Source organism: Ambystoma mexicanum, chromosome 7q (genome assembly GCF_040938575.1).
Source record: "Ambystoma mexicanum isolate Mex_15411 chromosome 7q, UKY_AmexF1_1, whole genome shotgun sequence".
In the NCBI taxonomy this organism is placed as follows: domain Eukaryota; kingdom Metazoa; phylum Chordata; class Amphibia; order Caudata; family Ambystomatidae; genus Ambystoma; species Ambystoma mexicanum.
The window spans coordinates 789,677,904-789,696,290 of NC_090941.1; the positions used below are offsets into that span (position 1 = coordinate 789,677,904).

The following is an 18,387-nucleotide window of genomic DNA, read 5'->3' on the forward strand; positions in this document are numbered from 1 at the left end:
GAAATAGTCGATTTTATATCAGTTTCAAAACATTTTCATGCAAATCAAAGCTTGTAAAAAGATTCTTAAAATGCTCTCTATTTATTCTGAAACCATACATAATCGTGGGAGCCCCTCTACTGAGAAATAACATGGCTCAAATAACCTGTTCTATGGGAGGTTTCACACTAAGGAAGGTTTTAGCTCACAGTACCCTTCACAGAAGTGAAATGTTAATGTGCCAGCCTGGACCCAATTGCTAGGCAATAGTCCTCTGAACAAGAGTACCAACAGCAACCCCAGACACATGTTTCAATTATAAGGTTAAACGGCTATAAAGTGAACAGTCTAGCCGTAACCCCTGTATTACTAGCAAGGGCCGAGGTCATGCTATACCCTTCAGGGATGTGGACCAGCAGCGGAAGCTTCCAAAACAACAACAGTGCTGAAAGTATTCCCTGTGTAGCGCTCTGCTGCTCTCAAGCTAGGTCTGTGCTTTAATTTAAAATACATTTTAGAAAGGCTCTACAAAAATATGAATTTTCTAAACCACAGAGGAACTAAGCACAATCATCAGGCACCCCTGCAAGGTACAAACACATTACATATAAGGTAGACAGATACATTGGAATTGTACTGCACGAGGGATGGCATAAATAGGCAAATTGATGAAGGAATAAGTTAAACACAAAGTGAACATCGCTTAAGGCTGCTATAAAATGTATTTGAGTGAGGTAGGAAAAAGGGGCCTAACTTCTCTAGGGCCCATACAAAACACACGCAGTGTTAAGCCAGTTTTTGTACAACTCTCTGTTGAGGGCTGTACAACCAATCCTAAGGTGAGGTGGGGCACCCAACAAAAGGGGAGCCAAGCCAGGCAAAGGGAACTAACATAGCAAAATGACATAGCTCCCCTCTCATTAAGAGGTAGTAGGCAGACACAAATATGAAATTAGTCCACACACTTATCTGCAGAAAACTACACCACACTGATGTACTGAAAAATATGTTCATTTATTATATTACAATACAGATCTGTATTCGCTCAAATAAGTACTTGAGTGCCTAACAAACAATATCACACAACATAGGGGGAGGTGGGACCAAACATGATAACAGTCTTAAAATCCCTAGTACACACAATAGTACAATGTCCAACAGACACAACCCACCCTTGTTATATTGGTGGTAAGCGCACAATACATATAGGCAATGGTGGGGAGAAAAAGGAACAAGACATTTTACCAGACAGGGAACATAGTCATAAAGGACCACACCAACACCCACACTCATGGCCCTCCAGGTCATAATGGTTGAATAAAACGAATGCACACAAAGCGATTATAAAAGAAAAAGTGCTAAAAGGGGGGAAACGATTATTACACACAGCCAGAGGCATACAAAAATATAAATGTATATTTTAGAAAAATTATCAGTACACTTCACGCCCAGGAAACATAGTTACAAAGTCAGCACAATTAGATACAGTATACATCAGTATTCACTTTAACAGGAAAGACGAGCAAAACTTAAAAAAATATATTTAAAATCCCTGGTAAATTCTAAAAATCCAGCTCTTTGTCTAGAACACCCAAAAGCCCTTGTGGGTACAGGGAAAATGTCCAGGGGCAGGTAAGTATCCCCCAAATCCCTTTAATAGGAGTTCCAAAGTGAGTAGAGAGTTACATATAAGTCCATGGGACAAAGCCAGTAGGCCACATGCTTGTGTGGGAAAAAGGAAGGCAAGTCTCGGTTTTACCCCACAGGTGTAGAATTGCTAGCAGAGCAAACAGCACCGGAGTAAAGAAATCCAGCGGTCGCTTCAAGAATCTGAAACCTAATGCCCCATGAGAAGATGCAGCAAAACAGAAAGACACCCCACTGTTAATCAATGAGAAATAGGGTAGAGATGTGCTTCCAAAGAATCTCAACCCTGGACCAATGAGGTTGAGGATCTCAGTTTCAGCAAAAATGGCTTCAGCAAGTCAAAACAACCCAGTTAAGCACATCCTTCTCAGGTGTGGTTTCTGGGGGTTCTGATCCCAGGGACTTGAACCCTCGTCTAACGACGACCAAACTGACCAAAAGGAAGAGCAAATTGCATCCCCAATAAAGTGCTCCTCGAGCCAGCAAAGAAAATCCTAGTTACTAAGACTCAGGAAAGACTAGGTAACCCAGCAAAAAAGATTCCAGCAACTCAGCATGCAAAGGAGGGGCAGTACAGTCTAAGAAAAAGGTCCTAGGTTGAAGACGGCACTGGTGGCAACCCAGGATGAAATACCCTGGCAGTAAACAGCAAACAGTGATATGATATGATATGATATGATATGGTATTTGTAACGCGCCTATACACAAGTGTTTCAAGGCGCGACGAGGCAGGGAGGGAGGGAAACAAGGGGAAGACGGACAAGCGATCCTACTAGGCCAGGTGTCATTCAGATCGCGCAAGTGCAGAGGTAAGGGGAAAAGGAGAAAGTGCAGGGGGAGGAGGTGGGGGGAAAAGTGCAGTACAAGGTAAGTGGCGTAGTGAAATAATAACGATAATAATAAATAAAAAGGGCCAACTAGTGGCAAGTGCGAGGTAAGTGCAGAGCAAGTGCTGAGCAGGGGGCTGTAGGGATACAGTGACAGTCCCACAGTGCAGGGGGAGCCAGGGGGGCAGTGCAAGTGGAGAGTGGCTGGGCCCTGGACCGAGGTCGCTGAGAGTGGCCCAGATGCAGGTTAAGTACAGAATTCAGTGGGGAGTTAAGCAGGTTTAGCAGGGGAGAGGGAGAGAGAAGGCAGAAGCGAAGAGGAAGGTTTTGAGGTGCTTCCGGAACCGGAGATGGTTCTCCTCAAGTTTCAGGGAGGCAGGCAGGCTGTTCCAGAGGGAGGCCCCTGCTGCGGAGAGAGATCTACCCCCAGCGCGTTGCTTCGAGAAGCGGCTGACCATGAGGGAGTTAGAGATGGATGAGCGAAGGGCTCGTGAAGGAAGATATTTAGGAAGAGAGAGTTGAAGGTATTTAGGCCCCAAGCCCCAGTGGCAGTAAATGGCCCAGAGACCCGTCCAAGGATGGAAGACCCAACTCAACACCAAAGTGGAGTCTGCAGGAGGCCCCTGGAAGCCCGGACTGAAATTCTACCAGTGAAAAATCCTAACTTTGATATGTCTGAATAAATGCATCACGACAGTATTTCCATATGGTGGCTTAATACAGCAGAACAAGAGGAAAAACGGCAGGATACTTAGCCAACAGGTCAACAAATCTGCTTCTTCCAAATCCCAGGACAGAGCAGCAAGAGAAAACTGAGCAAAGCCTTAAATACTACTTCTCAAAAGGTGCTGTGCAAAGAGTCCACCAATCGCTAGAGGGGGTTACCGAATGTCGGGGTTCACTGGCGAGGGGCAGAGGTGCATAGAGTCGAAAATTGTTCCATTCAACACATAGGTGAAGTTGGGATGCTGAAAGTATGTGATAACCTTTTTCCATAATTGAAGTATGCAGACACAATAGGTCTTCACAAAGCAGGAAAGAATTAGAAGCAGGAGGAATTGGAACTGGAGAGGTACATTTGAATGATCAAACATTCTAAACTGCCTTTTATCACTTGAACTGAAACAACAATATCTCTTTTTGATGGGCTCCTGTCTGAAGAAGCCTTAAGATAAGTGACAGAAGAAATGCACTGAATAGGAATTAATTGGTACCAGGAAAATAGAAAGCTGATTCATGAACTGGTGGGAGCTCATCGATTCATTAAGATATATGCATTTATACATTTGGAGATTATTTAAGAACAGGAGACAAAGGAGATTGTGGGAGAAGGTATAATATCATATATATATACATATATATATATTTTTTTTTCACTGAACAAACTCTACTAAAAAGGGACGTTATGGTTACAAGTAAAACCGAAAAACCTCAGAAATTCACCAGTTATGGTAAGCTAAGCAACCATAACTCGCGCCTCCACCGTGCACTGCTAAGACTAACACCCAGGACATGAAAGATGACATCACAAATGTCATTGATGACATCACATATCTGGGCCACTTGTTTTTGTTTACTGACCTGATTAGGCTAGTAGTAACACATCTTTTGCCATGCTCCAGATTCCCCACAAAATTTGACCCCTGCAGACTCTCTCCACCTTGGTCTACCTCCTCTTACTCTACACTCTGCCTCCTGCAGCCTGCCTCTTCATCTTCGTGTGTCCTACCAGCATAGTACTTGCGCCTGGCCTAGCACTATCCCTCTGCCTACTGACACCCTCTTCTTTCCCTTCGCCCCTCTGTCATGCGCGTTACCAGACTCCACTCTCATCGTCCGTCTTGCCCCTCGGTCTCTTCCCCCCTCCTCACCTCTGCTCCCTCCCCCTTCTCCTTTCCCTCCCCCTTATCCTCATGACCATCCCCACACTCAACCCCCTCCCCTGTCCACCTCACCCGCCCCCATCCTTCCCTCCTCGTCCTAACCTCATCTACCCCCCTTTTGTCGAACCCTCCAATTTCATCAACATTGCCCTCTGGAATGCTAGATCCCTCTGCAATAAAACGGCAGCTGTCTTGGACATGTTCTTTCGACTTAACCCTCATTTCCTCTGTATAAACGAAACTTGGATACCCCTTCATAACTCTACTGTACCTGCCTCTCTCACCAACTCCTCCTCGTCCTTTTCTCATGTCTCTCGTCCTTCTGGTCGTGGCGGTGGCATTGGTCTCCTCTTCCACCCTAAATGTCTTTCCTCTACCTCTACAACGCCTCTTCCTACTTTCCCTTCCTTCGAATACCTATACAAATCATTCACTTCCCCACACGCTATTTCCTTTCTAATCATTTACAGACCTCCTGGCACCCTCTCCTTCTACAACAACCTTGACCACCTCCTCGCTCTTATCTCCCCCTCCCCTTCTCTCCTCACTGTACTCTGTGACTGCAACCTTCTCCTCCCCACTCCCTCTCAACCTTCCCCTCTTTCCATCCTCGACTCCTACCTCCTCTCCCCTCTCCCTACTTCTCCTACTCACTATTATGGCTCCACCCTTCATCTTATCTTTATTTCATCCTACTCCTCCTCCCCCGTCTCTACACTACCCAACTATCTTTCTGACCATGCTTTACTCTCCTTCTCCCTCACTCCCCCTCTTCCTTCTTCTACTCCCTCTTCCTCCTCTATTTCCTTCTCTCGACAGGATGTCCGTAACTTTAGCCCTTCTCTCTTTTTCGATACCTACTCTTCCTCCCTCCCCCTCTCTCTGACTTCTCTTCTCTCTCAGCTAATGAAGCTTTATCCTCTCTATCCTCCTTCATCTCTTCCAGTCTCGACCAACTTTACCCCCTCTCACCCTTCCGACCCTCTGGCAAACCTTCTCAACCCAGGCTTTCCCCTCACCATCTGTCCATGAGTCGTCTCCTCCGTCGCCTCGAGCGACGCTAGCTCAAATCCCGCTCCCTGGCTAATCAACCTATTTCTCTCACCACTCTCTCTTTGACTCCTGCCTAGGCTCGGCTAAACCTTCCTACTACTCTAACCTTCTCCATTCCCAAGCCTCTCATCCTCGCCTCATCTTTCAAACCCTCTATCGTCTTCTCTACCCACCCACTTCTGACCCCTCATCTACTTCTCCTCTCTCTCCTTCTGACGTTGCTGATTTTCTCTTCCAAAGTACTCTCTCTTCGCCAAAACATTCTTTGTTCTCCTTCTTATTCCCCCTCCTCCCCCTTCTCTCCACTCCCCATCAACTTGCATGTCTAACTTCTCTCGTGTTACTCCTTCCGATGTTTCCCTCCTCCTGTCCAAAACTCATACCACTGCTGCCCCCTCCGATCCCCTTCCCACCCTCCTTATTTCAAAGATTTACCCTCTTCTCATTCCCTACTTAACCTCCTTCAATATCTGTCTCTACTCTGCTACCTTCCCTTCCGCCTTCAAGCACGCTACCATCATCCCTATCCTAAAGAAACCTTCTGCTAATCCCCTTCTTGCTTCCAACTTTCGTCCAATGTCGCTTCTTCCATTCCTTTCAAAGTTACTTGAACGCTTAGTTTATTCCCAACTTTCAGCTTTTGTAACCAACCTTTCTCTCCTTCCCCTATCTCAATCTGGATTCCGCTCTAAACACTCCACTGAAACCGCTCTCACTTATGTTTTCAACTCCCTCTTCACTGCTCGCTATTCTTAGTAATCCTCAGTTCTTATCCTCCTTGACCCCTCTGTTGCCTTTGAAACCGTTGATCACCCCTTACTTCTCAATAATCTTTCTTCCTTTGATTTCAAAGGCTCTGTTCTCAACTGGCTCTCCTCTTACCTCTCCAATCGTTCTTTTGCTGTCTCCTGGGGCAGACGTTCATCCCCCACTCTCGCCTTGGACTACGTTGTTCCCCAAGGCTCTGTTCTCGGCCCTTTCCTTTTCTTCATCTAGACCTCCCTTCTTGCCCCTATCATCTCCTCCTTCGGAATTTCTCACCATTTCAATGCTGACGACACTCAGCTTTTTCTTTCCTTCTCTTTTTCTTAATCTCTCTTCATGTCTTACTGCCATTAAAAACTGGATATCATCCCACTTTCTCTCCCTCAACACTGATAAGACCGAAGTCTTATCATTTCCCTTAAACATGCCCCCCCTCCTTTTATTCACTTTCCCCCTTCTAATCTCCCCATCTGTGCCCATGATTGCAATCTTGGCCTCCACTTTGACTCTTCCATCTCCTTCACCCATCATACTTCTCTTACCTCTCACGCGTGTCGCTACCACCTCTTCAATATTCGTAAAGTCTGTTCTTCCCTCACCTTCCATGCCACTAAACTCTTAATCTTCTCTCGTCTTTTCTATTACTCTACTCTCCTCTTTGGACTCCCTGCCTCTCATCTTGCCCCCTCAAATCCCTCTACCATTCTGCCATCCGCACCCTTGGTCTTCTCGCTCCTCATGACTTAATTTGCTCTTCGCTTTCTCACCTTGGCTGGCTTCCCTTTCACTCCCAACTTAAATTTCACTTCCTCTGTCTTGTTTTTAAATCTCTTCACGATCTTGCTCCCCCCTATCTTTCCTCTCTCCTTTCATTCTACACTCCCTCCGATCGGCTGATCTCTTCCTACTCACTGTTCCCCGTCCCCATGTGCCCTTTCTCATTTCAGCTACTTGCCCCCCTACACTGGAACTCTCTACCTCCTATCTGCTCCATCCCCACCTACTCCTCCTTCCGTGCCTCCTTGAATTCTCTTCTCCATTCCCCGTCCTGACACCCCCCATTCCCTCTTACTTCCCTCTTTTCTTTCCCTACTTACCTCTCCCTACCTGCTCCATTTCCTCTTACACTTCCTCCCCTACCCTTGTACCTCATTTTATTCCCCCGTCCCGTCTCCCTCATATCTTCACTTTCTCCTCCCCACTCCTTTTCTCATTTATTGACCTAGGTAAATTGTCCTACATACTGATTTATTGGGTTGTTTGATGTTTTTAATGTGCTTCTATTATCATATTCTATGTATTCTTGTTGTTATAATGTAAAGCGCTATATAAACATAATAAATACATATACAAATATGTAATGTGAGTGTACGTGTGATAGAATGTTTTTGTGAAGTGTGTTGTAATTAAGGGTATGCTTAAAGTAGTTAAATACCCATTTACGTATTATAACTATATTGGATTGTAGAAGAAGTATTGCAGTAACAATACCTTATGCATAAAATATATTTTTGTGATGGGAAAGGGTAATAAAGTACTGGTATCAGAATGTGTTCAGCACTACTGGTGTTAGTAAGGGGGTGGTGGTGTGATGGAATAAGTAGGAACATTATGAGGTTTTGAGGAAAACAGTGGTTGTTATAATTGTGTGATTTAGTGAATAGGTATGAGGGTTGGGTGGGTGTAATTGAAAAGGGGTGAGGAAGTATGTGTGCTAATGTGCGTTAGTGATAGGGTTAAGGAAATTAAATTGTGGAATAGAATTTGATGAGAGATGGATGTGTTGGGAAGTAAGCCATTGGTGTTGAACTGAACGAAGAGCAATGTTTAGACAGGAATAGAACGAGTGTGAATGCTACATTTGTAATGTGTTGCAGTGTTCTTAAAGACTAGGGAAACTGGCATAGTGGTAATGGAATGACGGTTTTTAGTTGGAACAGTGTACGGCACGTTATAGTAGTAGTTGGAAAAGAGCAGTACTTCATATATAAGGAGAAGTGTTGTATATAGAAACGTTGGTAGTATGCACATGCGTGAACAGGTGGCGAATGGTGGCACTATAAGGTATGTTTGAGAAAGGTTGAAAAGTATGAAATTTATATGGACGGTAAAAATGCAAAATGCTGTGTTTAAAAATGTTTTTTTGGGAGCCTTTTGTTGTGTGGAAGTTTCTGTTGGCAGTACATGTAAGTAACTGCAACTTGATGTGACCAGTTGCATAAAGGTGCAATATATGGCATTTGATAGAGAGGTTAAAAAAGAGAATATGCTTATTGAGAAGCGTATTACAGGTTAAGTGGCAGTAACCAAATACATACATACATACATATATATATTTCCGTTTAGAATAGCATAGGAACACGTTATTCCCTCGAGCTGCACTCCTCACCATACAGTTCCAAACAAGAGGTTCCAGATTACCTCATTACGGACCAAAAGTTGAAAAAGAAACTGCACCGGTTGTGTGCATTTAAACAGCCTTTATTAATTAATTGCAGTTCTTTAAAAAGGAACGTTTCCCAGTAATATCGTTAGCCAGACGGCAGCCAGAAGCGTTTCGCCACAGACTTGTGGCTTGCTTACAGTTACTCCTCCCCCTTTGGGAGTTTGTTTTTAAACCCAGCACCACACCATAGTGATGGACATAAAAGAGGTGACTTACAATAAGGTCGACCTATGGTTGGTAGCCATATTAGATTGGGCTATCAAGTCCAAGCTTACCCATATCACAGAAAACGGAGAAAGTTAGCTTAAAAAATAAAAGCATTATTTTCAACGTTTATGATAAAACATACATGTTATTGTCATTATTTCAATGTAAAAGACATGGTATTTAGGCAAAAATCATCATTCTTTTTTCCGTGATATAGGCTTTGTATGTTACGTTTCAAAGGGCTACTATATTTCACTGATTGGATAACCGAAAGTGTTATATGGTTAAGAAATGTAATATGCATTTCTAGGGGTCATGTTTAAAGTGCATAGTGCATTTAAAAAGCTATTTCCTCTAAAAATGTTCCTAGACCATGGATATATAATGTAAATATAGGGCTCCTTATTCATCTAAAAAAGCATTTATCAGCACTGGAACAATTTACCACAATGTTCAATAAGCATATGCATATATAGTGTAATGCTATGTATTGTGTCACGGTTACTTTGCCAGTGCAAAATTGCAGACTATAAAGTGCTAGTGCATTGTGCATTCCAATACTAAGGAGAGCCATGGCTGGGTTCGCGAACACATACTAATACAGTGCAAAACGCGTTCTTATAATAAATGAGTGTTACCCAAATATATCAAAAAGAACTGCAACTTGACAGTTCACGGCGGCACTCCTCCACCACGCCAAACTCCTGCATAATCACCGTAAAAAAAAGTCCTTTATTTGATTATTGGTGTACAAAAAAAGAGTGCACTTGTGAGCACACAATAACGCGTTTCACTCAAAGCGGGCTTCGTCAGGTATTACACAGTGTAGTTATGGTTAAATTGCTGTTTCCATAGGAAGAGCACTTTTTGGGCGGCTTATAACTCTGCTCGCCCTGGAGTAATCCACACCAAACTTTGCATTGCAGTATATGACCCACTGTGAATTTTTGTGCAAAGTTTGGTGATGTTTGGCCTGGGGAGGGGGTTATAGGGGGGGTCCTGGGTGTTAGTCTTAGCAGTGCACGGTGGTAGCACAAGTTATGGTTGCTTAGCTTACCATAACTGGCGAATTTCAGGTGTTTTTCGATTTTACTGCGAACCATAACGTTCCGTTAACACATTTTTTTTAGTGAATTTCATAGGTTTTTAGTAGTGCAACTTAACCATAACGTTCCTTTAACAACGTTTTTTTTACTGAATATATATATATATATATATCGAACTTCGTTCCGCCCAAAAAGGGATTTTGTTGGAAATTTGAGCCGCACTTCACAAGGTTGGAGTTAACGGATTCCAATGTAGGGTTTCCTTGAAAAAAAGTTGCAAACCAGCAGCTCCGTGTTTAAAAAATAGTCTTTGTTTAGAAAAATAATTTTAAAATCATGGGTTTGCAAACCAAGCCCGGCACCTATTCACGGGAGGCCATCCACAGGTTTCCTATATTTGGGTCATGTATTTTGGTAATTAATTCTTAAGTTCCTTAACCTTCTTTGTTACAGGGGGATAGTGTCCCAATTCATCATGGTGGCAAAGAAGCAGGGGTTTGATTGGTCATTAGTTTGCTGAGAGCTGATTGGGAGACAATGAGACTAGGGAGTTGCAGCAGGATTCTAAACTGCCTTGCATTGTCACACCTGAAGCAGGAAGGTCCTGTTTCTTATGAAATCTGAGTTTATTCCCAGTACAAGTTATTTGATGAAAAAAGTATCTTGAGTTTGATTCAACTTTAAGTAAAGCGCCGTGGGACAAGACAAGCGGACAATTTGGTGGGAGCACTGTGCTTTAGAGCCTACGGAAAAGAGACTATTGTCAAAATGAATAAGTTAAAAACTGAACATTTTTAGAACTTGTGGCTAAATATAGTTTAGGTATTTAATCTGAGACTGATGCTATTTTGGATATTAACACTTTCTGAACCAGAATGGTTTTCCTGTAATATGTTGTGGACTATTGTATAAGCTGTTTACTAAGTGAAACTGTTACAGGGATTTATGTAGACAAAGCATTTGTTTCCTTTCTACGTTTTGTTAAACAAAGGAATGAAGCACCGTTGTGTTTAGAAATTCTCACTTTTGTAATGATCAGAAGTTCTGGCGCGTGAAGGTTCCGTTTCGTTTTCCGTCTATGCACACTTGCTATTGATTTAAGTAGGTGCGCATGCGTGTATGACGGAGGAGTTATTTCGAGTTGCTTCGCTCCGTCTTCACGCATATAATGGTAGTCAGTATTTCCTTTCGAACAAGCGTGTAATACAGTATTTTTGTGCTGCGCACGCGCGCCTCTGAAATTGTATTTCAACTTCTCTCGCATGCGCGCTAGGTAAATTAGGTGAAATTAAGTGTGTGATTTTTGACCTTCAGGTTTTAACATAAGAGTTAGATGTGACGAATAGGAGATTATGTGAAACCCCATAAGATATGATTGTTTTCAACCATTCTTTCCAGCTAGGTAGAATGCAATATCATAAGATTTTAATATCTTCCTTCAATTGGTTAGTTTGTAGGAAGTTTTTAAAAGAACTTGGTCTATGGTGAATATTTTTTGTACCTGCATAGATTTGGCCACATATGTTAGGTCGAATAGGCAAATGATACATGTATTGCTATGGAGTTTAATTCACTTTACAATTGTTCGAAACTAGTTTTGGTGAATTGCAAATATGGGGCTAGATCATGATGGGTCCGTAAAGATACTTTGTTTATGCATTGTGTGAGACCTTATTAAGCGAATTAGTTTAGACCATGAGTGAACCACTTGGGCATATATTGTATGGACAGTGATGGCAAAGCTCTCGTATTGATTCCAATATAACCAGATTAACTCTAAAACGGTGCACTGTAATCAGCTTGAATAATGGACAAAATGTGATCAACTTGGTATTTATTACCATATGGCAGTTTGTAATTGATGCTTCAGCAGAATGGCACTAGCCTACAACTGTATTATGCATCTAGAGTGTTGCTAACATTGCCATCTGTACTCTGTAGAACTAGGAGGTATGCCCCCGACTCGACATTACGTGAAGGAAATGTTGGCACTATGCACTTTAAACTTACCGGTATAACGTACAGTCCGATCAGAATTAAAAGCAATGACTGAACTGTTTATGGCGTCAGAGGCACTTGGCACTTAACGCTGGCATCTTCCTAACAGAGTATGATGGAGGCATTGTTCACTACTATTCAAAGGAAGTGTGTAGGTCAACGAAAGCGAAATACACAGATTGTTTCAGTGATTGGCACTGGGTTTTGATGGCATTAAGGCACAACAAGTTTATATTAGTGAAAAAAACAGATATTGCAGCCAATGTCGGCTTGAGTTCCTATCTAGAGCGAAGCCTTTGTGCCTCTCTGGTTCCTTTCTCAGATGGCCAAGGGTCTGCACCAGGGGTGCCTGTATTGTGGCTGCAACAATATATGTACAATTCCGAGAAATAAAGTTGGTACCCTTTAGTGCGCTCCTTGGGAAGAATTACTCAATCACTTGGTTATGTTAATTCCAATTTGTTTATTCAGTATAGGTTCTGGATACTCCATACACTTAAAGTTTCAATAAACAAACTTTGTCTCCCAAATTGTCTCCCAACACGTGTTTCCCCATGACTTTAGCCACGGTTCCTCAGGGGAACCACGGATGCACAGAGGCAATCGTACCGAGAGAAAGGAACATCTTTGAATCCACAAGAATCTACACACAAGGGAAAAAAAGGAAAAAAAAAAGGAAAAAAAAGGGAAAAAGAACAAAAGGAAGACAAATAGAGAGCCGATGAGAGAGAAAATTGAATACCAATCAATACTGAATCAGAATTATGAGAAACATGACAAGGAATCTCCCCTGAGGAACCGTGGCTAAAGTCATGGGGAAACACGTGTTGGGAGACAATTTGGGAGACAAAGTTTGTTTATTGAAACTTTAAGTGTATGGAGTATCCAGAACCTATACTGAATAAACAAATTGGAATTAACATAACCAAGTGATTGAGTAATTCTTCCCAAGGAGCGCACTAAAGGGTACCAACTTTATTTCTCGGAAGTTTATATTAGTGCCCATGCCTGCTAGGAAGCCTGTTTGGAAGGGATCTCTTTTGTTGGAGGCCCTGGTCCATGCATTAAAATCACGTAGCGTAGGATTACCTTGGCAAAAAGCTTGCCTGGCAAATCTAAAAGCGCAATTGGTCTATAATTGATAGGTTGAGTACGATCACCTTTTTTGTGGATCGGGACAATTATAGAGGTCTTCCACAAGGTTGGAATAGTATGTGAGGAAAGGACCTGTTGAAAGAGACCGTTCAAAATTGTGGCCCAAGCCGATGGATTTGTTTTAAACATTAAGTTGTTGAGACCATCTGGTCCCAAAGCCAAAGGGGTGGCTCAGGTGGCCGCCCTGCTGATGACCTGCCACGGGACTTGCCGCTGGAATGCGACGGCCGTGGTTTTGGCTCTGACAGCGTGGGCATGCATGTTAGCTGGAAGTGGTTTGTGCTGCCCCTCATAGGCCTCCTTGATGGCCGAAACTATCCACTTGCTATAGAGGACTTGGATGCCTGATAACCGGGCCTTGACCCCCCCCCCTCTGAAGGTGACTAACCAAGCATCCACCCTGCAGAAGCCCTTAGTCCTGTCCAGACAGAATTTCAGTGCATGTCTACGTCTAGACAGGACAAGACCCTCTGAGCATAGTATTTGGGGTCGACAAAAAACATAGGTAGAACTATCTCCTCGTTCAGATGGAAAGCAGAGGCTACCTTGGGTAGGAACGCGGGGTGTGTTCTCAGGACAACCTTATCCTTGTAAAAAACAGTATAGGGTTCTGAAGCCAGCAACGTCTGGATCTCACTGACTCTGCGAGCAGAGGTGAGACCCACCAACAGAGCTGTTTTAATGGTGACCAGCCTGATGTCCGCGGATGCCATTGGCTCGAATGGTTTGTGTGCCAAGGGGCCCAAGACTACATGGAGGTCCCACACAGGTTGTGGTTTCTTGATAGGAGGGAAGAGCCTGGCAAGGCACGTCAAATGTCTCTTGACCACCGGGTTGGCAGAGGAGAAAGCTCCCTCGTCTGAATTTCTTTGAGGCCCCTGTGGCGGCCAGAGAGGTGCGGCATGTATCCACCTGCACACCTGAGTAGGCAAGGTGTGCAGAGAAGGAGAGTAAGTCATCCAACGTGCACGTGAGGGGGTCCAATGCCTTAGAGTTGGCCCAGTGACAGAACCTAGAACATTTACTCTTGTACTGGGTCCTAGAAGCCTTGCTCCTAGTGCCCTGAATGATTTCTAGGTTCACCTGTGATAGGCCCAGGTGTTTCAGCGTGACCTGCTCAGGAACCACGCTGCAAGGGCTAACTTCTGTAGGGTGGGGTGGATGACATTGCCCCCCTGTTGCACCAGGAGATGAGCTGGGCCCAGCGGCAGGTGATGTCATCTTTTATGTCAGGGGTATTAGTCTTAGCAGTGCACAATGGTGGCACGAGTTATGGTTTGCTTAGATTACCATAACTGGTGAATTTCTGGGGGTTTTCGGTTTTACGTGTAACCATAATATGGATAGGTTGGTATTACTACAGAGAAACTGCATTGTCCCTTCAAAAAGCTTTTTGCATGGAATTTGATAGGTTTTTCTTAGGGCAACTGAACCATAACATCCCTTTAAAAACATTTTTTCACTGAATTTCATAGGTTTTTACTAGGATACCCTTAGTTTGTAAACATGTACCGTACAACATACTGAACCCGCTGGCACCATGTTAATGCGCAAAGCAGTCGCGGAGTATGCGTCTGGTTGCGGACTTCGGGTGGCATCCAACCTGCTTAGGAAGGCACAGGTTCTCGTAAATAGTGGTATCATTCAGCAAACACAAGGAACATATACAAACAGTAACATGTACGTGAATTGCAAGGGAAAATAGAGTAGGTCTGGAAACTGTGCACTTATGAAAGAAACAGAACAAAGGAATCGGGAGTGCACCATAACGTAATGCACCAATAAGGGAAGTGAAGTCTGCCTTCGGCAATCTTACCGCACTGCTACTGTACATAGGAACAAAGAACGAACGGCCACAGTAAGGAATGGAAAGTAGTAAGACCAGAACGTCACTACAACGTAGTAAGCACACTACAGTTTGTCTGATAATTGCACAGGTGGTGCAGTATACAATGGTAGATAAGCAGAACGTTTCTTTTTGTACACAGCAATGTCAATCACCTTAGAGTGGCTGGAAAATAATTTCCCTCATGACGAAATCACTTACGATCGTAACACCATTGGTACGCAGTCTGAAATGTGAAATATTTAATATCTATTGCTTCATGTACACCTGACAGATTTTATTTTCTTTAAGAGAACATATTGGAAAGGAAAGCAAAGCAGCACAAGCGGCACCCCTTCCACAACAACATCCGGACACAGGAAAGGAAAGAAACTCTGTAAATAGCAAACTGGACAGCCTGGAAGCCAAAATGGATGAATTGGTGAACAATTCTGCCGCCTTAAAATATTACGTACAAGGACATATTATGGACAAAATAAAATACCACTGCCCAACCTGCACGTGTACCCCTTCCCCAATTCATAGCACGCCATCCCCTCAAAATCTCTGTGATCAAAGACGTTACGATACCTCAATCTCTTCCTCCCCTCAACACCCACGTGTACAAATCTCCAATTCCCCACAATATTGATCCCATTCTGCTACCCCTTCCCTTTCCTAATAATATTTATGAATGTATGCTAATGAAGGTTGTTATGTAAATTGTTCCCGAGTGTATATGTGGCTTTTCCTTTGTTTTTTAAAATCCTGTTATGATTCAGCGGTGCACAGTGCTGGTGGGAATGACCGCAATTAAGCAAAAGGGAGGTGTCCTGCGGACACCGCACCTGCCCAGCCTATCCGCAATCACAATAGACGCATCAGTACCACACCAATACGAACCGCATGTCTGCATCTTGTGAACCATGCATGCGTATCTCTTCTTCTTTCTCCTGTCCAGCATATGCGAAGAAACTTGTGACAAACTTTGTAGTTCAAGGCGCCCACCCACGTCCTACAGGTAGCTTTACACAAACATCCCACCTGCTATACCCTACAAACATCCAGCGTGTCCCAAAATGGTAGGGGCACGTGTGTTGCACTATTAATCAGTCCAGAGATCCAAACAGTGTGCACATGGCACATGAGCACAATGTATTTCGCCCAGAACGCGTCCTGCGGGCAGCCGTCCCAATCAAGAACGTTCGCGATATGACCATGCGACCGCACCCATGCTGCGCGTTGGCCCTTATAGCGCAGACACGATCCGGACCCTCGGACAGTGGAAAAGTACAATGTTCTGCAATCTACAGAGTGTTATAGTGAAATTACAAACACCCCACAATGTGCCATTGCACATGTATGTATTTGGTTCAACAATGTAGGCCTCCTTGCCGGTTGCAAGGTCTCCGCAGCAGCCCTACAAAAGGTCACACCCCAGAACTGCTCCGCATTCGGTTTCTAGCTTTTCAGAACAAAGTAGCGGCCCATATAGCTTTGAGCTGTAATTGATTTTGGAACAATGTCTGCTATGCTACATTACCTTTGCAAGTAATGGCAACCATGTCAGCCCGGCTCACTACGCACAGTAATGGAGAAAAGTATTAACGCCCCTTCCTGTGAACCACACCTTCAATACTGATAATCCCCACTGTCCCATTACCATGGGCAGCATGCTGAAAACGGTAGTATGTGGCACGTGCACTTCCCCAAGTACTGCGAGGGCTGCGCCCCAGTAAAGCAGGAACAGTCCTTCCCTTTCCACTATCTTGTTTCCAGCACCACCTCATTCGGTACTGGTAAATAGTCACACGCACATCCACCAATCACATTAAAGATCTCTCCATTTAACACTATCAGTTCTGTACAACATTCCTCTGCACAGACACCACACCCAGAAATGTTATTATGCAATCCATTAGCATCCACAGTACCATTTCCATGCCCACCATCCTCAAAAGCCCTGGATGTGGCTTTCGTGCTGTGTGCGGGCGTGGGGTAATAAATTGCAACCAGGGTAGGGGATTTCATCTTTAGTGGTCGCTCTGAAAAGAGCATTTTTTTTTAGATGCTTCTAGAGAAACACCTTTATTTTCGTTTTTTATGGGGTTTTCTGTTTTCTTCCCCTCCTCACATTCTTACATTAAACTTTTCAACGCCTCCTGTAGATGGGCAAACAAAAGAGCATCACCAATGCTGGACAAAGAAATGCCATTTGCATGGAAAAACTCTGTATTTTGAGAATTAATGGCGTCATTGATGCAGAAGAACATCCCACGAGTTGACAAAAAAAAATAAATCACACATGCTTCTGTTGACGAGACCCCTTCCAGCCTCTGGCTGGGAACAACGTACATTAGGATAGTCCCATATTCTTCTTGGTGGTATGGCTGAGAAAACCACCTGGGCAGTGGGAAAATGCCTCTTCACTGCATTCATCAACCTCTTCAGTTGATGGAACAAACATGAAGCCATGTAAACCAAATGCATGCCGCTATAATGCACGACGCCATAATGCACGACGACAACGTGAACAGTAGCGAAACTCGCCACTTGTCTGCAGACATGGACAGTGCACCACAATGCGTCTACTCCTATCAAACCGAAATCTCCATCAAAATGTCTTTCCTGGGCATACTTGTGCAGATCTACCACAAAGGCATCACCCAAAATCAACACAATGTGTTTCTCCATGTCAGGTCGCCTCACTACTCAGAGTAATGAAAATTAGAATTAGCGCCTCTTCCTGTGAACCACACCCTCAGTACCTGATTGGATAATCCCCACAGTTCCATTTCCATTGGCCAGCATGGTGAGAAGTGCAGACTGTGGCACGTGCGCTTCCCCAAGTACCATGAGGGCTGCGCCCCAGTAAAGCAGGAGCAGTCCGTCTTCCCTTTCCACTATTTTTTGTCCAGCACTACCTCATTGGGTACTGTTAAATAGTCACACATGCATCCACAAATCACAGGCAAGACCTCTGCACCAACACGATCAATTCTATACAGCACTCCATATGTACAGTTAAACATTCAGAGTGCAAGTCTGGGGTGATTCGCAAGCACCTCCAGTAGAAAGTTCTGTGAAAATATCCAAGACTTCTGCATCCAGATTAATCCACATCGCCAGGAGTGGGGGAATACATTTCAACCAGAGTAGGGGATTTCGTTTGTAGTGGTGGCTCTGAAAAAAGTCTTTTTAAAAAAAAAAAAAAGAAATATATATGCTTGCACAGAACCTAGTTTGTTTTTGCTCTTTATCTCAGTTTCTGTTTTCTTTTCCTCCTTAAATACAGGATTCTTTTCAACGCTTCTTGCACAGTGTAAAACACAATGCAGGTGAGGCTGCTGTCATGATGCCTACCCCCGGAGCATCAGGCCAGGCCCAGCACCCCCGGAAGCAGGCATCATGCCCTCGGGTAAAAGCCCAGCGGCCCCTTATAGGGACTTTTTGGACTCAGTCCTGGCGCCTTTGGCGCCAGGCTCATGTTGGGACATCAGTCCTGGCGCCATAGGTGCCAGGCTCATAAAGGGAGGTGTTTTGTGCACTTACCTGA

The 18,387-nt window shown here is 43.9% G+C and overlaps 1 protein-coding gene across 3 annotated transcripts in view; it reads right to left on the bottom strand.

The window, feature by feature from the left end:
- Positions 1–18,387, bottom strand: part of DYNC2H1 (dynein cytoplasmic 2 heavy chain 1) — a 3,314,293-nt gene that overhangs the window by 2,902,788 nt on the left and 393,118 nt on the right. The window lies entirely within an intron of this gene.